The 18,479-nt window shown below is 39.9% G+C and overlaps 1 protein-coding gene across 1 annotated transcript in view; it reads right to left on the bottom strand.

The window, feature by feature from the left end:
* Positions 1-18,479, bottom strand: part of gabbr2 (gamma-aminobutyric acid (GABA) B receptor, 2) — a 428,647-nt gene that overhangs the window by 248,390 nt on the left and 161,778 nt on the right. The gene's annotated exons all lie outside the window — the stretch shown is intronic.

Here is an 18,479-nt window from a genome sequence, read left to right as displayed (position 1 = left end):
TAGCATTGTAGTTAATTATGATCTGAATTACTTTAAAAGGATGGCACAGTGGTGCGTAGCATAACTAGAGTTACAGTCGGTGTAGAGTTTCTCATGTTCTGTCTGTGACCATGCGGTCGTACTTCAAAAGAGATGCTAGGAGGGAGATTTACGACACTAAATTTCCTTTAGATATGAATGTTTAATGTTGGGACTTGTGATGGGCTGGCATCCTATCCAAGGTGTCATCCTGCCGTGTGCCAAGCGTTCCAAGGATTGGCTCCAAAACCCTAGCAACCATGACTAGGATAAAGTGGTTACTGAGGATGAAAGAAGTATTTAAAAAGTTATAGTTTAAATATTCTGTTCCACAATACTGATTGAATAATGACATTTTAACAAGCTGTGTTTTTGCAAACTTTTAATGCTAACTTATAAGCCTCAAGGCCCTTCGGCCTGACAATCAGCCGAAGGAAAACAGTGGTCCTGGTCCAAGCAGCCTTGAACACAACTTGGCCCCTGCCAAACATCACCATCGACACAGTCCAACTAAAGAGCATGACACATTTCACATACCTCAGTAGCACAATCTCCACAGATGGATCACTGGACAAAGAGATCACAAGCAGGATCCAAAAAGCCAGCTAGGCACTTGGCAGACAAAGAGTACAAGTCCTTCAGCAAAAAGGCATCAGACTGTCCACAAAACTCAAGATCTACAAAGCTGTAGTTATTGCTTCACTTCTCTATGGATGTGAAACATGGACCTTGTATCGCCGACACATAAAACAGCTAGAACAATTCCACATGAGGTCGCCATGCATGATCATGAACATCCACTGGCAAGACAAAAATCACCAACCAGGAAGTACTGGACAGGGCCCACTCAGCAAGTGTTGAGTCGATGCTGTTGAAAGCCCAACTTCGCTGGACTGGGCATGTAGTTAGGATGGATGATAATCATATTCCCAGACAGCTAATGTATGGAGAGCTGAAGCTGGGCTCACAGAGAAGGGGAAGGCCTAAACTGAGATACAAGCACACTCTGAAAAACAATCTCAAGTGATGTGACATCCAGCCATCCCAACTAGAGGTATATGCTACAGACAGGACAGCTAGGAAGAAGCTAATCTCAAAAGCAGTAAGCACTTTTGAGAAGGACAGGCAACAGCATCTTGATGCTGCGAGGGAGACGTCACGGGACAGCATCTGCGACGGTCCAGACAACAGATCATCGCTGCAGTACATGTGGGCGCCTGTGTGCATCCAGTCTTGGACTACAGAACCACAGGTGCTCCCACCCCCCATGAGAACACAGAAGTTAGCATCGGAACTGATGGACTACCAAGAGAGAGATCCCTAATGTTAAACGTGGATGTAAGATTTTGGAAGATCAGTCATTCTGTGAGAAAAATTATACTGAAAGGTACTTGTGGGGGAAAAGGAAAAAAATCATAACCTGGGTTATGCTGCATCATTCTCCACCATGCAGATTAATCTCATGGCATGCGGTCACTTTCAATATGTGTATTTTCATTACCCTATCTGTGTTCTCTGTGTATTTTGTTCTCTAGCCTGTCAGATGGGTTAGGAACATGCCAGATAGTGTTAGCATGCAAGCCATAACAGAGCAATACATTTAAGTTACACAATGAGGAGAATCAGACATCCCAGATGACTCCTTTTCATGAAAAGTAAGCATAAAATACTGGAATTTTAAAATACAAAAATACAGAGAAACACGTCCTGTTAGTCACTAACCATCTCTCATGATAAACAATTTCACAATTCCTTTAAGCTCCTAGGGCTTAGCGGTCACATGCGTGGACAGCACTTTATGGAAATTCGGAACAAGAATCCACATATGTGGACATACTTTTTCTCTAAAAGTACATCTTATCAAAAGATGATGCTTAGTTTTTATTCTAATCAGGTTCTAATAAGGGGCGGCACGGTGGTGTAGTGGTTAGCGCTGTCGCCTCACAGCAAGAAGGTCCTGGGTTCGAGCCCCGGGGCCGGCGAGGGCCTTTCTGTGCGGAGTTTGCATGTTCTCCCCGTGTCCGCGTGGGTTTCCTCCGGGTGCTCCGGTTTCCCCCACAGTCCAAAGACATGCAGGTTAGGTTAACTGGTGACTCTAAATTGACCGTAGGTGTGAATGTGAGTGTGAATGGTTGTCTGTGTGTCAGCCCTGTGATGACCTGGCGACTTGTCCAGGGTGTACCCCGCCTTTCGCCCGTAGTCAGCTGGGATAGGCTCCAGCTTGCCTGCGACCCTGTAGAAGGATAAAGCGGCTACAGATAATGAGATGAGAGATGAGATGAGGTTCTAATAAGCCCAAATAGCAAAGAGAAATAAAAAATGCATGTAAAAAAACAGCTTGGGCCTTAGGAGGTTAATCTTACAAAAAAAAAAAATCTCATGCCCTGTAGCTTTAAATATAGTTACATCCCAACACGAGTTACATCTCAGTTATATGCAAACAAAACAAATGCAGTGATTGCATATTGTAGAAGTAAGATGTACTTCTCACTGAGTGGACTGGGCTTCACTGAATCACTGATTAAAATGTTATCAGACAGACATGAGAGTCTTCAGAAACATTTTAGTCAGAATTGGATTTAAGAGAGAGAGAGTGACCTGTGTTATACCCTTCTGTGATAGTGGAGACGATTCAGACAATGTGGTGGGGGTGGGGAGGGGTGTAAGGCTTCAAGGATTCTTCCCGCATAAACCATTTCAATTTCGTCTGGCTGCTGCGACCTGCTGGCTGTGACATTGATCACACTGATCTGAATCTGCAGACATATTGTGATTGCACTTTGCAGTGCTATCGACTTTGTTTTCAATCCTGACCCATTACTGAACCCCCTCACCCCCAAAACATATTACTGCCTTCTTGATTTGCTGCCTCTTTCTTCTAGTTTGCTTATTTTTCAACCTCTACTTATCCATTTCTGCCTGCCTATCACATCGTTATCTGTCTATCTTTGCCTTTCAGGTGTGAAGGGAGCGTGCAGCGAAATGCATCATCAGGAGGATTTTTTTTTCAACAAAAATGCAAGCAGATGTCATAGCATGCAGTTTGCTATATATTTAAATAATGTTGGCTGGCATTGAGTGGTGTATCATATATATTCCATCCAGCTAGCATGATAATGAACAAGTCAAAGACGAGTTCAATATCATGCTAGCTGAATGGAATACATCTGAAATACCACTCAGTGACAGCCAATATTATTATTATTATTATCCATCCATCCATTATCTGTAGCCGCTTATCCTGTCCTACAGGGTCGCAGGAGCCTATCCCAGCTGACTATGGGCGAGAGCTGGGGTACACCCTGGCCAAGTCGCCAGGTCATCGTAGGGCTGACACACAGACACAGACAACCATTCACACTCACATTCACACCTACGGTCAATTTAGAGTCACCAGTTAACCTAACCTGCATGTCTTTGGACTGTGGGGGAAACCGGAGCACCCGGAGGAAACCCACGCGGACACGGGGAGAGCATGCAAACTCCGCACAGAAAGGCCCTCCTTGGCCGCTGGGCTCAAATCCAGGACCTTCTTGCTGTGAGGCGACAGCGCTAACCACTACACCACCGTGCTTCCCTTATTATTATTATTACTACTACTACTACCACCACCACCACCACCTCGCCCGGGACGGACGGGACGGGGCAAGTTATAGTTTTCAGTCAGGTTTGTTTGTTTCTTTCTTTGTTTTTTTGTAAACAATGTTATGGGAAACCAGCTGGACCAATCTTCATGAAACTTTCACGATAGATGGGCATTGGTCTCAAATAGAACCTCCAGAGTTTTGGGGGTCATCCGGCCAAAGTCAAGGTTACAGTGACCAAAAAGCTAAAAAAAAAAAAGCCCTGAGCTCAGACTACAGGAGCGCTACCTCGGAAAGACTCCTCCCACAAACACGCTGATTGGATCACTACCTACATCATTTGCATACACTGCTGTCATTGGATGTATTTTTTGGTTCATTTACATACACAAAGGAAGGGAGGTTTAACCACGCCCACTTTTAAAACCCATTGATGATAACTTCCCCATTCTGTTGATTTATTATTATAAATATAAATTAGAAATAAATGGACTAGAATAAAGAAATCACTTTCAGACATGTTTATGCTTATTACAGAGGGAAAGTGCGTTCCACTGAGCTCTAGCGCTGGGCCATTTCTGGGAAATAAGAGTTTGGGTCATGGTGATAGCATGTATATGTCAGCCTCGGTTCGGAGGTTTCAGTTTTGAAAACTGTAAGAGGTAAGAGTAGAATAATATAAAGTACAGACACCTGGTATATTTTACGTCTGTGATTTTTAAATTGTTTATTTTTGGATTACGCTTCATTTTTGTGGCTACTGCCTCATAGAGTAGATATATGTGCTATATTTACTGTATGGACATGGTATCAGAGAACAGTTTTATTTATAAGCAGCAGCCACATGTACCTATAGGGTACCTATTTTTTTCGTGATATCTTCCTTCATATTCATCATAAGTGCTACCTGGCGAGGTTTGTTTTGCCTGGCAACACTTATTATTATTATTATTATTATTATTATTATTATACATTCCTTTTGGGTGTTCAACACATCTTTCTCTTTCAAAATTCTCTCAACATCTTCCATATTTAATGAAGCAAACCTGGCGGCCATGTTTGTTTACAAATTGTCACTGACGCTCGCAAGCACGGAAGTTTTACAACTCCGACATGTGACATGTCTTAACAACCATGCAATATCATAAACCATATTCATTCTCTTATTCTTTAAATTCGTTTCTTAAGACAAGGATTTTTTAAGATGTTACCTTGACAGTTTCGGCGATAAACTTCCGCCTTCTTCAAAACAGTCTGTTTTGGGACTGTTTTGAAGAAGGCGGAAGTTTATCGCCGAAACTGTCAAGGTAACATCTTAAAAAATCCTTGTCTTAAGAAACGAATTTAAAGAATAGTTTCAATAGGTAGACATAATGAACTTTCACTACATATTCATTCTCCATTGGATAGAGTGACGTAATACACATAGGATTGTTAGCAATATGCTTACAATATTGCATGCTATCAAACCAAATGAATGAAACCCACTAGAAGGGAATGGAATACATATTTTTATTCCATCGAAAAAGTGTCCTGTATGTATATAAGTTTTTCTTCTTATTATTATTATTATTATTATGATTTGAATTTTTTGTGTCAGACTATTTTTCAGATATACAATATGTGAGCAAAGTTCTTAATAAACTACAGCTTTTTCTCTATACAACTCTGTTGGGATTGGCCCTGTTCAAATGTCAGGCAACACTTTGCTGAGTGTTAAATGCTAATTATTTAGTTTTTAGGGGTTATTTATTTATTTCTGTTAAATCACAGCTTTCCTCAATGCATAGAGACTAACAAAAGCATTCTCACTCTGAGACAACAGTCACATTGTTGTGTCTCTGTGGCCTTTTACAGAATTCTTACTCATTTAACTTTGTTTTTTTTTTCTTCTTCTTAGGTATCAATTAGGATAATTGTGTATTTCTGTTTCCAGTGCAAGTTAATCTTGCTAATACCAAAAGGGCAAGCAAAGAGGTGCTCAAGGGGTCAGAAACAAAAGTGCAAGATGCTGTATGAATAAATAAAATTCAATCTTGTGGTCTGACAAAACAAAGACTCTCGGATCATTTTATAACTTGGTGTTTGAACCACTTGAGACAGAACAATAGTTTATTTGTTTGTATTCATGAAAATGGTGTGTGTGTGTGTGTGTGTGTCCGTGTCCGCATATGTGTCCTGATTCAATAAACACCACAATGATGCCCTCCTCATGGGGCATATCAGAGAACGCCATTTCCTACATGACAAATGATACAAAGGTTTTGCAAAGCATTTGATGGCTTAGGTGTCTACTGGGGCTATCAGTGTACAGGATGAGGTTATCAAGTTCCTATCTTGCAAAATAGATCTGGTAGCTTAGACCCCAATTTCCATCAGGACAGTTGAGTCCTTAAATATCTATAGTGCTGTATCTCAGAAGGCAAAGGAGCTAGGCTGGAGAATAGTAGTTATACTGCATAAGTCCGTATAGAGGAGGTCCACAGGGGCTTGTGTTCACCTCTCTCTCTCTCTCTCTCTCTGTGTCTCTACTCCATCTATTTCTCTCTTATCTGTCTGTATGTTTGGGGTATTGTGGAAGGTACGGTCATCATTTCTTCTATTCATTGCCTGTCTCTGTAGCTACATTTACATACATGCTAATAATCCATGAATAAATCAGATTGATAACTCAGCGTTAATAAGTTTTTGTGCGTATGCCTCAACTGGAATACAGTAAACTGACTTAAGCCAATCCAAATAAAATTTCAAAGGTGGATAATACCTTTAATAATCCATGAAATAAAAGAGTACCAGCCTTGAAAACATGAGTTTTTGATGACTATTACTGTGAGACATCTGTACAAACCAGTGCTCTTACCTTATGTTCACACCAAACTTAGCAACAGCATCAAAATTCGCAAAAATTTGTTTAACTGGGTTCTTTTTATCTACTTTTAGGACTTGTGTGAAAATCTGATGATGTTTTAGGTCATATTTATGCAGAAATATAGAAAATTCTAAAGGGTTCACAAACTTTCAAGCACCACTGTATATTATGCACTTTTCCAACTCACTTGAAGCACCTACAGTTTATGACACTTTGGTCCCTGTATGGAAACAGGGATACATCATAAATAATGGGAAAACCTCCCACCACAGTGATCAGTTTCTCCTCCATGGCAGGCTTGGGAACAATTTGAACAGAATCAAAATTTACACTACTGTGTTCTCTAAGATTCTTTAGAGCAAAGCACTTCTAAATTCCAATTGGTTGCTGCCAAAACACGTCATGGCACATTTCCATGAAGTTGCCTGGACGTCAACTTTATTCTGACACCCCCACCTCCCAGGACGCTTCGCCAATGATCTCGCCACTGAGAAATGCTGGCTTACATAAAAAATTTACATAGAAGACTTCTGGTTGGTTTAATACTCTCGCCACTTTTGGCATGAACGTAGAGTAAGAAAACATCTTGCAGTTTTAATCAATTTAAATTAATTGTGAAGTTGGATGAGTGGTGGGATGGGCATCAAAATTTTGTGGCAAACTGACCTCAGTAAAGTTTAACATTAAACAGACATTCAGTGAACTTGCACACAGTAAAGGGGGAAAAGGGGGGGGGGGGCTTATTTTTTGTGCAGTCATTCCCAAACAATGGTTTTTAATGTTGCTTACATTAGAAGAAGGGTAAAGGTATTATACTGATAATATTGTATGCGTTCTATGTTATTTTCAAGAACCAGAGCATCCTTGATCCTAAATGTTGGGCAAATTAAATGCTTCACAACTTTACTGCCGTCACAAACCCTTCGTCTCACTCTCTGTTTAATAATCACACTTGGATGACATGATTTGAAGATGGAAACAATATTAAACTGGTTAAAAACACAAGCAGAATGAGTATAATTTGAAATTGTTAACTGGGCTCATGCAGTTATTATTATTATGATAACATTGGCAATAAACCTTGCTTATTCTTTGTGCATAACTTTGAATTGGATTACATGTAATATATACACATATACAGTGCCTCCAGAAAAGTATTCACCGCTTAGTGATTAAGTCTATTTTTGTTGTATTGCAGCATGAAGCCACTTCTGAGAAAGGCCATGTTAGAAAATTCGAGCGCTTTTAGAACAAGTGATTGTAAGATGAAAGTAAAGTTGAGACGTTTAATCCAAAGCCAAAGGGCAGTGTTTGGCACAAATGAAATAAAACCCAGCACACAGGTAACACCATTCCTATGATAAAACATGTTGGTGGTAGCATCATTGTCTACGTTGCTTTGCAGCAGGAAAAGCTGGAAAGCTTGTTACCATCATAGGCAATATGGATAGAGCCAAACATAAGCAAAATGTGAAGGAGAATCTGTTCCAGTCAGATAGGCATCTGCATTTAGAGCAAAAAATATAAATTCCAACAGGACAATGAACCAAAACACAGGGCAAAAACTATAAAGGAATGGCTTGACAAAAAGAAGGTTTGTGTTTTGGAATGGCCAAGTCAAAGTCTAGTTGAAAATCTGTGGCATGACCTGAAAATTGCTGTCCACCAATACTGTCCATCTAATTTGGCAGAGTTGGAGAACATTTAAATTGAAGAATGGAAGAAAATGTGTAATTCAGTGTAAATCTCAAATTGCTGCAAAAGGACAAGTCACACTGAATGGCTGAAGAACAACAACTTTATTTATCACACGTACACTTGTGAAATTCCTCTCTGCATTTAACCCATCTGAAGCAGTGAACACACACATGCACACACACACGTGAGCAGTAAGCACACACACATAGCAGTGGGCAGCTATGCTACAGCACCCAGGGAGCAGCTGGGGGTTAGGTGCCTTGCTCAAGGGCACTTCAGCCCAAGGCCACCCCATGTTAACCTAACTTGCATGTCTTTAGACTGTGGGAGAAACTGGAGCACCTGGAGGAAACCCATGCAGATACTGGGAGAACATGCAAACTCCACATAGAAAGGCCCCCATCGGCCACTGGGCTCAAACCCAGAACCTTCTTGTTGTGAGGCGACAGTGCTAACCATTACACCATCGTGCTGCCCAATATTTACCAGTTAAGCAGTTTTTAGTTTTTTTTTTCTTTTTAATTTTCAATTTTTTTAGGACACCAAAATACTTTGTTTAATTTTATTTCTGTAAAAAGTCATTTAAAAGAAGCAAGAAAAAAATTCCCTTCTGATGTACTTAGTTTTAATAATGCAATACAGAATAAACAGAAATAATCATTGGGGCGTGAATACTTTCTGGAGATACTGGACATGAAGGTTATAGACAGACTGCCCAGTTTAGGATACATATCAATACATACATAGGAGACATAGATATCATGTTCAATTCGAATTTACAATCAGAATGAATTCATTCAATGCCAAGTTTCCCAAAAGCATCATAACACAAAGATCATCGTTAAATGGTAGAGCGAGCAGCACAATGAATACTCTCTCCTAGTTAAGATGCTCTTAAGGCCAATTTATGCTGACAACGCAGTCCTCGCAGATGGCGTCGCAGATGGCGTCTGCGTAGCCCCCCCCCCCCCCCTTCGCAGACACTCTGCGCGCACCTCCCAAAAATTGTGACCACCGTAGAAGCCTCGCAGACAGCGTCGCAGACAAGAGGGCTCTGATTGGTCCACTCTACATCCGCTGTACACGCACTTCCGCTTCCCTACTTTCCCGGTTTGTTTTGTTTTCACTACCGCCATTTTTAAAAACACGAGCGAAGATGGAGCAGCACGAAGAGCGGTTGATTGAGGAAGTGAGGAAGTACGCACATCTATATGACTCCAGTTCTAGTCATTATAAGTAACCGGAGGATAAACACTCCACTAACCACACCCACCAACTACTCCTAGCGATTTCGCGACTTCGCGCCCCCTTGCGTTGTGGCGGTGAATAACATCGCGCACACCTATTACTCCCCACTCAACGATAAATTACAACTGTCTGCGAAAAGCTATCTGCGAAAGCCTTGTCGCAAGAGCATGCAGAGGCCCTTAGTGTTAAGAGCCTTTTGGGAAACCCACCACTGATTGGTGAAAATCTTTACATATAAACATCACCTGTGTTTTAGGTTTTATATTCTGCTCTTCACAAATGAGAATTTAGTGAAAGGAGTTCTTCAAGCTTATAAAGGCTCATTCCTCAGGGATCTGTATGGCATTTCTCATTTGTTCTCATGTACTCTGGGTTGTAGAGGCTGAAATCACTCCACTGCATGGTCATAATAAAGGGTGAAAGCTAAATGATTTTGACATAACTGGAATGCTATGAACAGTGGGAGAACTGGGCTTTGGGGTCATCTGGAACATTTCTGACCTCAGTGTTATCAAGTTCTGCTTTTTTAGGGCACTTGTAGAATATTTGAATATTGAGAACTTCTGCAAAGAAACGTAAATGCACTCCCATGCCTAATCCAAATGAAGAAACCTTTAATAATTGTTGGGGTTTTTTTTTTTGTTGTTTGTTTTTAAATCACATCTTGGGTACTTTCCTTACGAGGCTACAAAAGGAAAAGAATGGCGTTAAAACATGTAAGTAACTCATATCTGCAGTTATCAACAATCTTAAGTCTTTGAAATAAAAGGAAGCTTTTAAACCTTTTAGCTTGTGGATATGATTTAGCCTTTTATCCATCTGTTATATCCACTTATGTTTTTTGTTGAATTTCCTGTAGATATTGTAGTGTGAAATATCTGAATCTCATCTCATCTCATTATCTCTAGCCGCTTTATCCTTCTACAGGGTCGCAGGCAAGCTGGAGCCTATCCCAGCTGACTACGGGCGAAAGGCGGGGTACACCCTGGACAAGTCGCCAGGTCATCACAGGGCTGACACATAGACACAGACAACCATTCACACTCACATTCACACCTACGGTCAATTTAGAGTCACCAGTTAACCTAACCTGCATGTCTTTGGACTGTGGGGGAAACCGGAGCACCCAGAGAAAACCCACGCGGACACGGGGAGAACATGCAAACTCCACACAGAAAGGCCCTCGCCGGCCCCAGGGCTCGAACCCAGGACCTTCTTGCTGTGAGGCGACAGCGCTAACCACTACACCACCGTGCCGCCCCTGAAATATCTGAATGCGACAAAAATCAAAAAGGTTCTTTTAGGGATCAAAAGATGTTCATGCTAATACAATATTATTATATTCATTATTATACTTACATTTTATCAGATTTATTACCTCGTGATAGCATGCCATGGGTTTTCAATACAATGCTATAAATACAGTTTAGGACTCATGGCCTTCTTCTGTAGTGAATCATTCTGTATCATTATTTTTTAAAAAAAGCTCTAACTTAAATCCTCTTGTGCCATCTGCTTCTGGATGAAATAAACCTTTGTTTCATAGGTCACAATCACAGGCTATGACAGAGTGAGTAATTTAACATTTGTTTAATCATAGCCTACCTCATGGGTTTTTAAAAAAAAAAAATTTTAATTTTCTATTGCACGAATGCCCTTATCAAGAAGTAGTATACTTCAACTTCATTTTATTAAGTATACTTAAGTAAAGTTAGTACAGTGCTCAGCATAAATGAGTACACCCCCTTTGAAAAGTAAAATTTTGAACAATATCTCAATGAACACAAACAATTTCCAAAATGTTGACAAGACAAAGTTTAATATGACATCTGGTTAACTTATAACGTGAAAGTAAGGTTAATAATATAACTTAGATTACACATTTTTTCAGTTTTACTCAAATTAGGGTGGTGCAAAAATGAGTACACCTCACAACAAAAACTACTACATCTAGTACTTTGTATGGCCTCCATGATTTTTAATGACAGCACCAAGTCTTCTAGGCATGGAATGAACAAGTTGGCGACATTTTGCAACATCAATCTTTTTCCATTCTTCAACAATGACCTCTTTTAGTGACTGGATGCTGGATGGAGAGTGATGCTCAACTTGTCTCGTCAGAATTCCCCAAAGAAAGTAATTTCTTTACACCACAAAGGTGAAGGCTACAAGAAGATCAGCAAAGCTTTACTTATCAGTCAGAATACTGTCGCAAAAGTGGTACAAAAATTTAAGAAAGATGGAACTGCAACCATCTCACAGAGACGTCCAGGTCATCCACGGAAGTTAACATCTCGACAGGAGCGTCTTCTGATGAGAAGGGTTGAAGAAAATCGGAATGCAAGTTCACTGCAGTCATCTAAAGAAATAGAAAGCCAAACTGGGGTGACTATTTCCCGTGACACAATACGGCATACACTGCAGAAGAATGGCATGCATGGATGCCGTCCACGAAAGAAGCCTCTCCTAAAGCCCAGGCACAAAAAAGCCCGCCTAGAGTTTGCCAGGGCCCATGCTGACAAAGATGAAGACTACTGGGACTCTATACTCTGGAGTGATGAGACCAAGATAAATGTTTTTGGGACTGATGGCTTCAAAACTGTATGGTGTCGCAAAGGTGAGGAATACAAAGAAAAATGCATGGTGCCTACAGTGAAACATGGTGGTGGCAGTGTTCTTATGTGGGGCTGCATGAGTGCTGCTGGTGTCAGGGAGCTGCATTTCATTGATGGTATCATGAATTCACAGATGTATTGCTCTATACTGAAAAAGAAGATGCTACCATCACTCCGTGCCCTTGGTCGTTGTGCACTTTTCCAACATGACTAAACACACATCTAAGGCCACTGTTGCATTTCTGAAGAAGAACAGGGTGAAAGTGATTCAGTGGCCAAGTATGTCTCCTGATCTGAACCCAGTCGAACACCTATGGGGAATTCTGAAGAGACAAGTTGAGCATCACTCTCCATCCAGCATCCAGTCACTAAAAGAGGTCATTGTTGAAGAATGGAAAAAGATTGATGTTGCAAAATGTTGCCAACTTGTTCATTCCACGCCTAGAAGACTTGGTGCTGTCATTAAAAATCATGGAGGCCATACAAAGTACTAGATGTAGTAGTTTTTGTTGTGGGGTGTACTCATTTTTGCACCACCCTAATTTGAGTAAAACTGAAAAAAAATGTGTAATCTAAGTTATATTATTAACCTTACTTTCACGTTATAAGTTAAACAGATGTTATATTAAACTTTGTCTTGTCAATATTTTGGAAATTGTTTGTGTTCATTGAGATATTGTTCAAAATTTTACTTTTCAAAGGGGGCGTACTCATTTATGCTGAGCACTGTATATTTCCTTAAGTATACTTTTGTGTACTGATATCAATGTACTTACAGTATACTTGTAAGTAAACTAATCTAATACTTCTTGGGACTAAATTGGCCCACTTTTAGTTTATAAAAAATATACTTTAATTCTATGGGAAGTAAACTGTGAGTATATAATTAGTATTTTTTATTTTGTACTGCAAGTATACCACAAGTAAACATATACTAATAGTTTACTAGTTCTATACTTGTAGTCCACTTTTTAGTTTACTAAAGTATACTTTGTAGTATACTGGAAATATACTATTGGTTTACTTGTTACACACTTCTAGTCCACTTTTTAGTTTATAAAAGTATACTTTATAGCATATTGGAAATATACTATTAGTTACTGGATATATACATCTAGTCCACTCTTTAGTTTTGAAGTATACTGCAGTTACCCTTCTAGGTATACTATTAGTTTTCTAGCCCTAACCCTTACCTCATGCACACTACCAGTAGACAACTTAAGTGTTTTGTACCTTATACTTGTAATGGAAATTTTCAATAAACACTAAAGAACGCTTAGCAGTCGTCTTTTCAGTTATTTATTATAGTAAATCATACAAAGGAATATAAGATAGGAAAGAAAGACAATTAAAGCAGAACATCACCTCTAGTCATGTGAGAGTACACGCGCGCTCTCTGAGTTGTGTTTTTTTTGGCTGTATCTATTATACTTCTAAAGGCATTTGCTCACTGCTTGTGTCTTCACGTGATTGGCTCAAGATTTTCTATGAAGTTTTGCTAATGAGTGCACCTGGCATGCTTTGGTACGTGGAGACAGATGCAAGTTAGGGAGAGCTCAAGCTCCCTGCTTATCACCACCGAGGTCAGGAAAGGTGGTTACATCATGAGAAGATGCATAGTTAGGACGAACTCAAGCACCCTGCTCATTACCACCAAGGCCACAGAAAAGTGATTACAACATTGGAAAAAACATCTTTCTCAGTATATTAGGCCACTTGAGCTCAACACACAGAAACACAGAGAATAGGAATGTTCATCCACTAAATTTCCCTCACATAGTGGTGCTTGAAAGTTTGTGAACCCTTTTAGAATTTTCTATATTTCTGCATAAATATGACCTAAAACATCATCAGATTTTCACACAAGTCCTAAAAGTAGATAAAGAGAACCCAGTTAAACAAATGAGACAAAAATATTATACTTGGTCATTTATTTATTGAGGAAAATGATCCAATATTACATATCTGTGAGTGGCAAAAGTATGTGAACCTTTGCTTTCAGTATCTGGTGTGACCCCCTTGTGCAGCAATAACTGCAACTAAACGTTTCCGGTAACTGTTGATCAGTCCTGCACACCGGCTTGGAGGAATTTTAGCCCATTCCTCTGTACAGAACAGCTTCAACTCTGGGATGTTGGTGGGTTTCCTCACATGAACTGTTCGCTTCAGGTCCTTCCACAACATTTTGATTGGATTAAGGTCTTCAAACATTTAAACCAAAAAGTTCTATTTTGGTCTCATCCGTCCACAAAACATTTTTCCAATAGCCTTCTGGCTTGTCCACGTGATCTTTAGCAAACTGCAGATGAGCAGCAATGTTCTTTTTGGAGAGCAGTGGCTTTCACCTTGCAACCCTGACAATGCACACCATTGTTGTTCAGTGTTCTCCTGATGGTGGACTCATGAACATTAATATTAGCCAATGTGAGAGAGGCCGTCAGTTGCTTAGAAGTTACCCTGGGGTCCTTTGTGACCTCACTGACTATTACACGCCTTGGAGTGATCTTTGTTGGTCAACCACTCCTGGGGAGGGTAACAATGATCTTGAATTTCCTCCATTTGTACACAATCTGTCTGACTGTGGATTGGTGGAGTCCAAACTCTTTAGAGATGGTTTTGTAATCTTTTCCAGCCTGATGAGCATCAACAACACTTTTTCTGAGGTCCTCAGAAATCTCCTTTGTTCGTGCCATGATACACTTCCACAAACATGTGAAGATCAGACTTTGATAGATCCCTGTCCTTTAAATAAAAGAGTGCCCACTCACACCTGATTGTCATCCCATTGATTGAAAACACCTGACTCTAATTTCACCTTCAAATTAACTGCTAATCCTAGAGATCCACATACTTTTGCCGCTCACAGATATGTAATATTGGATCATTTTCCTCAATAAATAAATGACCAAGTATAAGATTTTTGTCTCAGTTGCTTAACTGGGTTCTCTTTATCTACTTTTAGGACTTGTGTGAAAATCTGATGATGTTTTAGGTCATATTTCATCTCATCTCATTATCTCTAGCCACTTTATCCTGTTCTACAGGGTCGCAGGCAAGCTGGAGCCTATCCCAGCTGACTACGGGTGAAAGGCGGGGTACACCCTGGACAAGTCACCAGGTCATCACAGGGCTGACACATAGACAACCATTCACACCTATGGTCAATTTAGAGCCACCAGTTAACCTAACCTGCATGTCTTTGGACTGTGGGAGAAACCGGAACACCCAGAGGAAACCCACGCAGACAACATGCAAACTCCACACAGAAAGGCCCTCGCCGGCCACGGGGCTCAAACCCGGACCTTCTTGCTGTGAGGCGACAGCACTAACCACTACGCCAACGTGCCGCCCCTAGGTCATATTTATGCAGAAATATAGAAAATATTTCTATAAGGGTTCACAAACTTTCAAGCACCACTGTAGTCATGGACAGTCATTGCAGAAAGGAGCTTGGTCTGTATAGAAATACGTGATGTGCAAAGGACTTGCACCTATTTGAAATCATGTCAGTAAAAAGCTCAACGATCGTTTGGCTTCTGACCCAGTTGTTGTAGCCTCTATTGTGCACATCGTCTGTCTGCCATCTGAAGACAACTCTCCAAAACTGGGCTCCTAGAAATATCTCCTCACCAGGGAAATGGCTCCTCCTATCAACTCAAGAAACCAATGTTCTCTCTCTCCAAAGCCCAGACACACTCATGAAATAGTCTGCTTTTGACTAGATGAGGCAGAAAGAATGTTTCTGTGATGCTGCTTGCAGTGAAAAGCCTGTGGACATCAGAGAAACAATTTTTTCAACAGACTGCAAACTTTTGGTTATCAGCAAAACATGCCGCTGCTCTTTTGACTCAAGTACTCTTCCCCCCCATTTTATTTACTTCACATTGGAATTGGTGAAAATGTAGACCCATTCAATTTTTTGTGCATCTTCAATGCTGAGAATTTAGGACAGACTCTACCACTCCAAATCAGAAAAAGTTGGGACAGTATGGAAAATGCAAATTAAAAAAAGAAAGCAGTGATTTCTAAATTTACGTTGACTTGTATTTTATTGCATACAGTATGTACCCAAGATATGTCATGCTTTGTCTGGTCAACTTAATTTCCTTTGTTAATATACATTAGGGTGTGGCTGGTCCCCACCAAAATCTAAAATTTTATTATATCTTACCTGACTTTTTTTTGGTAATGAAACATGTAGAGTATAATTATGTAGAGTATAATCTATACACATGTAGAGTATAATTGTGAAATTTCATCAATTTTGAAGAAGTTTTAGGGGTGGCTGATTGCAATTTTATTTTTCATGCATTTAAAAATCAGACGAAAAATATCAATGAAGGAAAATAAATTTATTTTGTACTCAGATTGTACTGCTATATATAACACATTCAGTAACTCACTTAGATTATTAATTATTAAACACAAAAGACTTAAGATCAAAAATGACAGATAATAATTTAGTCATTTAATCTAGTATTAAGCTCCAAGTTTCCGGATCTAGGCACTTTTGTCGTTTACGGTGGTCTGGAACATTCTTCCTGTCATTTTCAACCACTTGCAAAACCTGTTGGTATTTGTCCCCATTTTTTGAAGACTGCAGAAAGTCTGCTGCAAGCTTGACTCCTCTCTCAGCACTGTCATTTGACACTCTTAATGCATCTACTATCGCTTTACCTTTCACATAGCTATCATTTTCGGCCCACTCTTCAACAGGCCTGTCCAAAAAGGAGCTATCAATATGAAGCAGAGTGAAGAATTGCCATGAGTCAGTTCCAACTAGTTCCAGCTAGTTCCAGCAGTCACCCAAGGATCTCTCTTCATTACATTTAATACAAGAAAGTTTTGACCATTACAGTGAGCCACCAGTTGGCTTACTGAACTAACATGAGAAAGAAACTGTCAAGACAGGTTAAATCTCATTACTTTTACCAAAGGAACAATTTACAAACCTTCTTTGCAATATGTATTTGCATTTATAATTAGGCGACATACGGATTTAATGAAAATTTAGCACAAATATTGACATACAATCAGCCACCCCTAGATCTTCATGAAATTACATGAAATTTTGTACTTTTAATATTGATACCAAACCTCACACAGAAAAAAAAAAGTCAGGCTTTATCAGAGAAAGTTGGGGGATCAGCCACACCCTAATATACATCCATTCCTGTGTTTCAGGCCTGCACCACATTCCAAAAAAGTTCAGACAGGGACAATGTAGGGTTAATAATGAGGTAAAATGATGCAATAATGATGTGATTTAAAACAGGTGATGTCAACAGGTGATTTTAATCATGATTTGGTACAAAATCAGTATCCAGGAAAGGCCTAAGCTTTGAGGAGGAAAGATGGAACAAGGATCTCCAATTTGTCAACAAAAGCATGAGAAAATTATTGAAACGTTTAAGAACAGTGTTCTGCAAAGAAAGAGACAAAGGGATTTGGATGTTTCACTCTCTACGATGCATAAGATCATTAATTCCTCCAGATTCAAGGAATCTGGAGGAATTTCAATGTGTAAAGGGCAAGGGCACAAGCCTAAGCTGAACACCCGTGATGTCTGATCCCTCAGACAGCACTCTATCAAGAACCATCGTTAATCTATAGCTGATATAACCACATGGGCTCGGGATTACTTTGGCAAACTTTGTCAAGCACTACAATACGGAGTTACATCCACAAATGCCAGTTAAAACTTTACTGTGCAAAAAGGAAGTTTTATGTTAACTGTGTTGTGAAGCGCTGTCAACTTCTGTGGGCTCTGAAGCATCTGGAATGGACCATTACACAGTGGAAACGTGTATTGTGGTCAGACAAATCAGTATTCCAGGTCTTTTTTTTGAAAAAGTGGACGCTGTGTGCTCCAAACCAAAGACGAATAGGATTATCCAGACTGTTCCCAGCAACAAGTCCAAAATCCAGGGTGTGCCATGGTATGGGGTTGTGTCAGTGCCCTTGGGAATGGTAATATACATTTCTGTGATGGCAGCATTAATGCAGAAAAGTACACTGAGATTTTGGAGCAACATATTTTGCCTTCAGGACGGCATCTTTTCCCAGGATATTTCAACAAGACAATGCAAAACCACATTCTGCACACATTACAAAGGCATGACTGAGGAAGAAGAGGGTGTCTGTCCCTTCTGTCCCAAATGCAGAATGTGTGGTGAATTTTGAAACAAAAAATATGACACTGACATATTTTAATGTGACACTATACTGTTGCACACCTTAAAGACCTGTGTGCAGGAAGAATGGGACAAAATAACACTGAAGCGTTTCATCACTTGGTGTCTTCAGTCTCTAAACATCTTTTAAGTCTTGTGAGAAGGAATGGCAACATTATAAAGTGATAAATGCTTTACCGTCCCGACATTTTTGAAATCTGTTGCAATAATCAAAATTGAAATAAGTGTTTACTTTGAAACAAAAACAAACAAA

This window comes from Neoarius graeffei, chromosome 16 (genome assembly GCF_027579695.1).
Source record: "Neoarius graeffei isolate fNeoGra1 chromosome 16, fNeoGra1.pri, whole genome shotgun sequence".
Lineage (NCBI taxonomy): Eukaryota > Metazoa > Chordata > Actinopteri > Siluriformes > Ariidae > Neoarius > Neoarius graeffei.
Note: the sequence above shows the minus strand (reverse complement) of the source record. Positions and strands in the feature narration are given on the sequence as shown.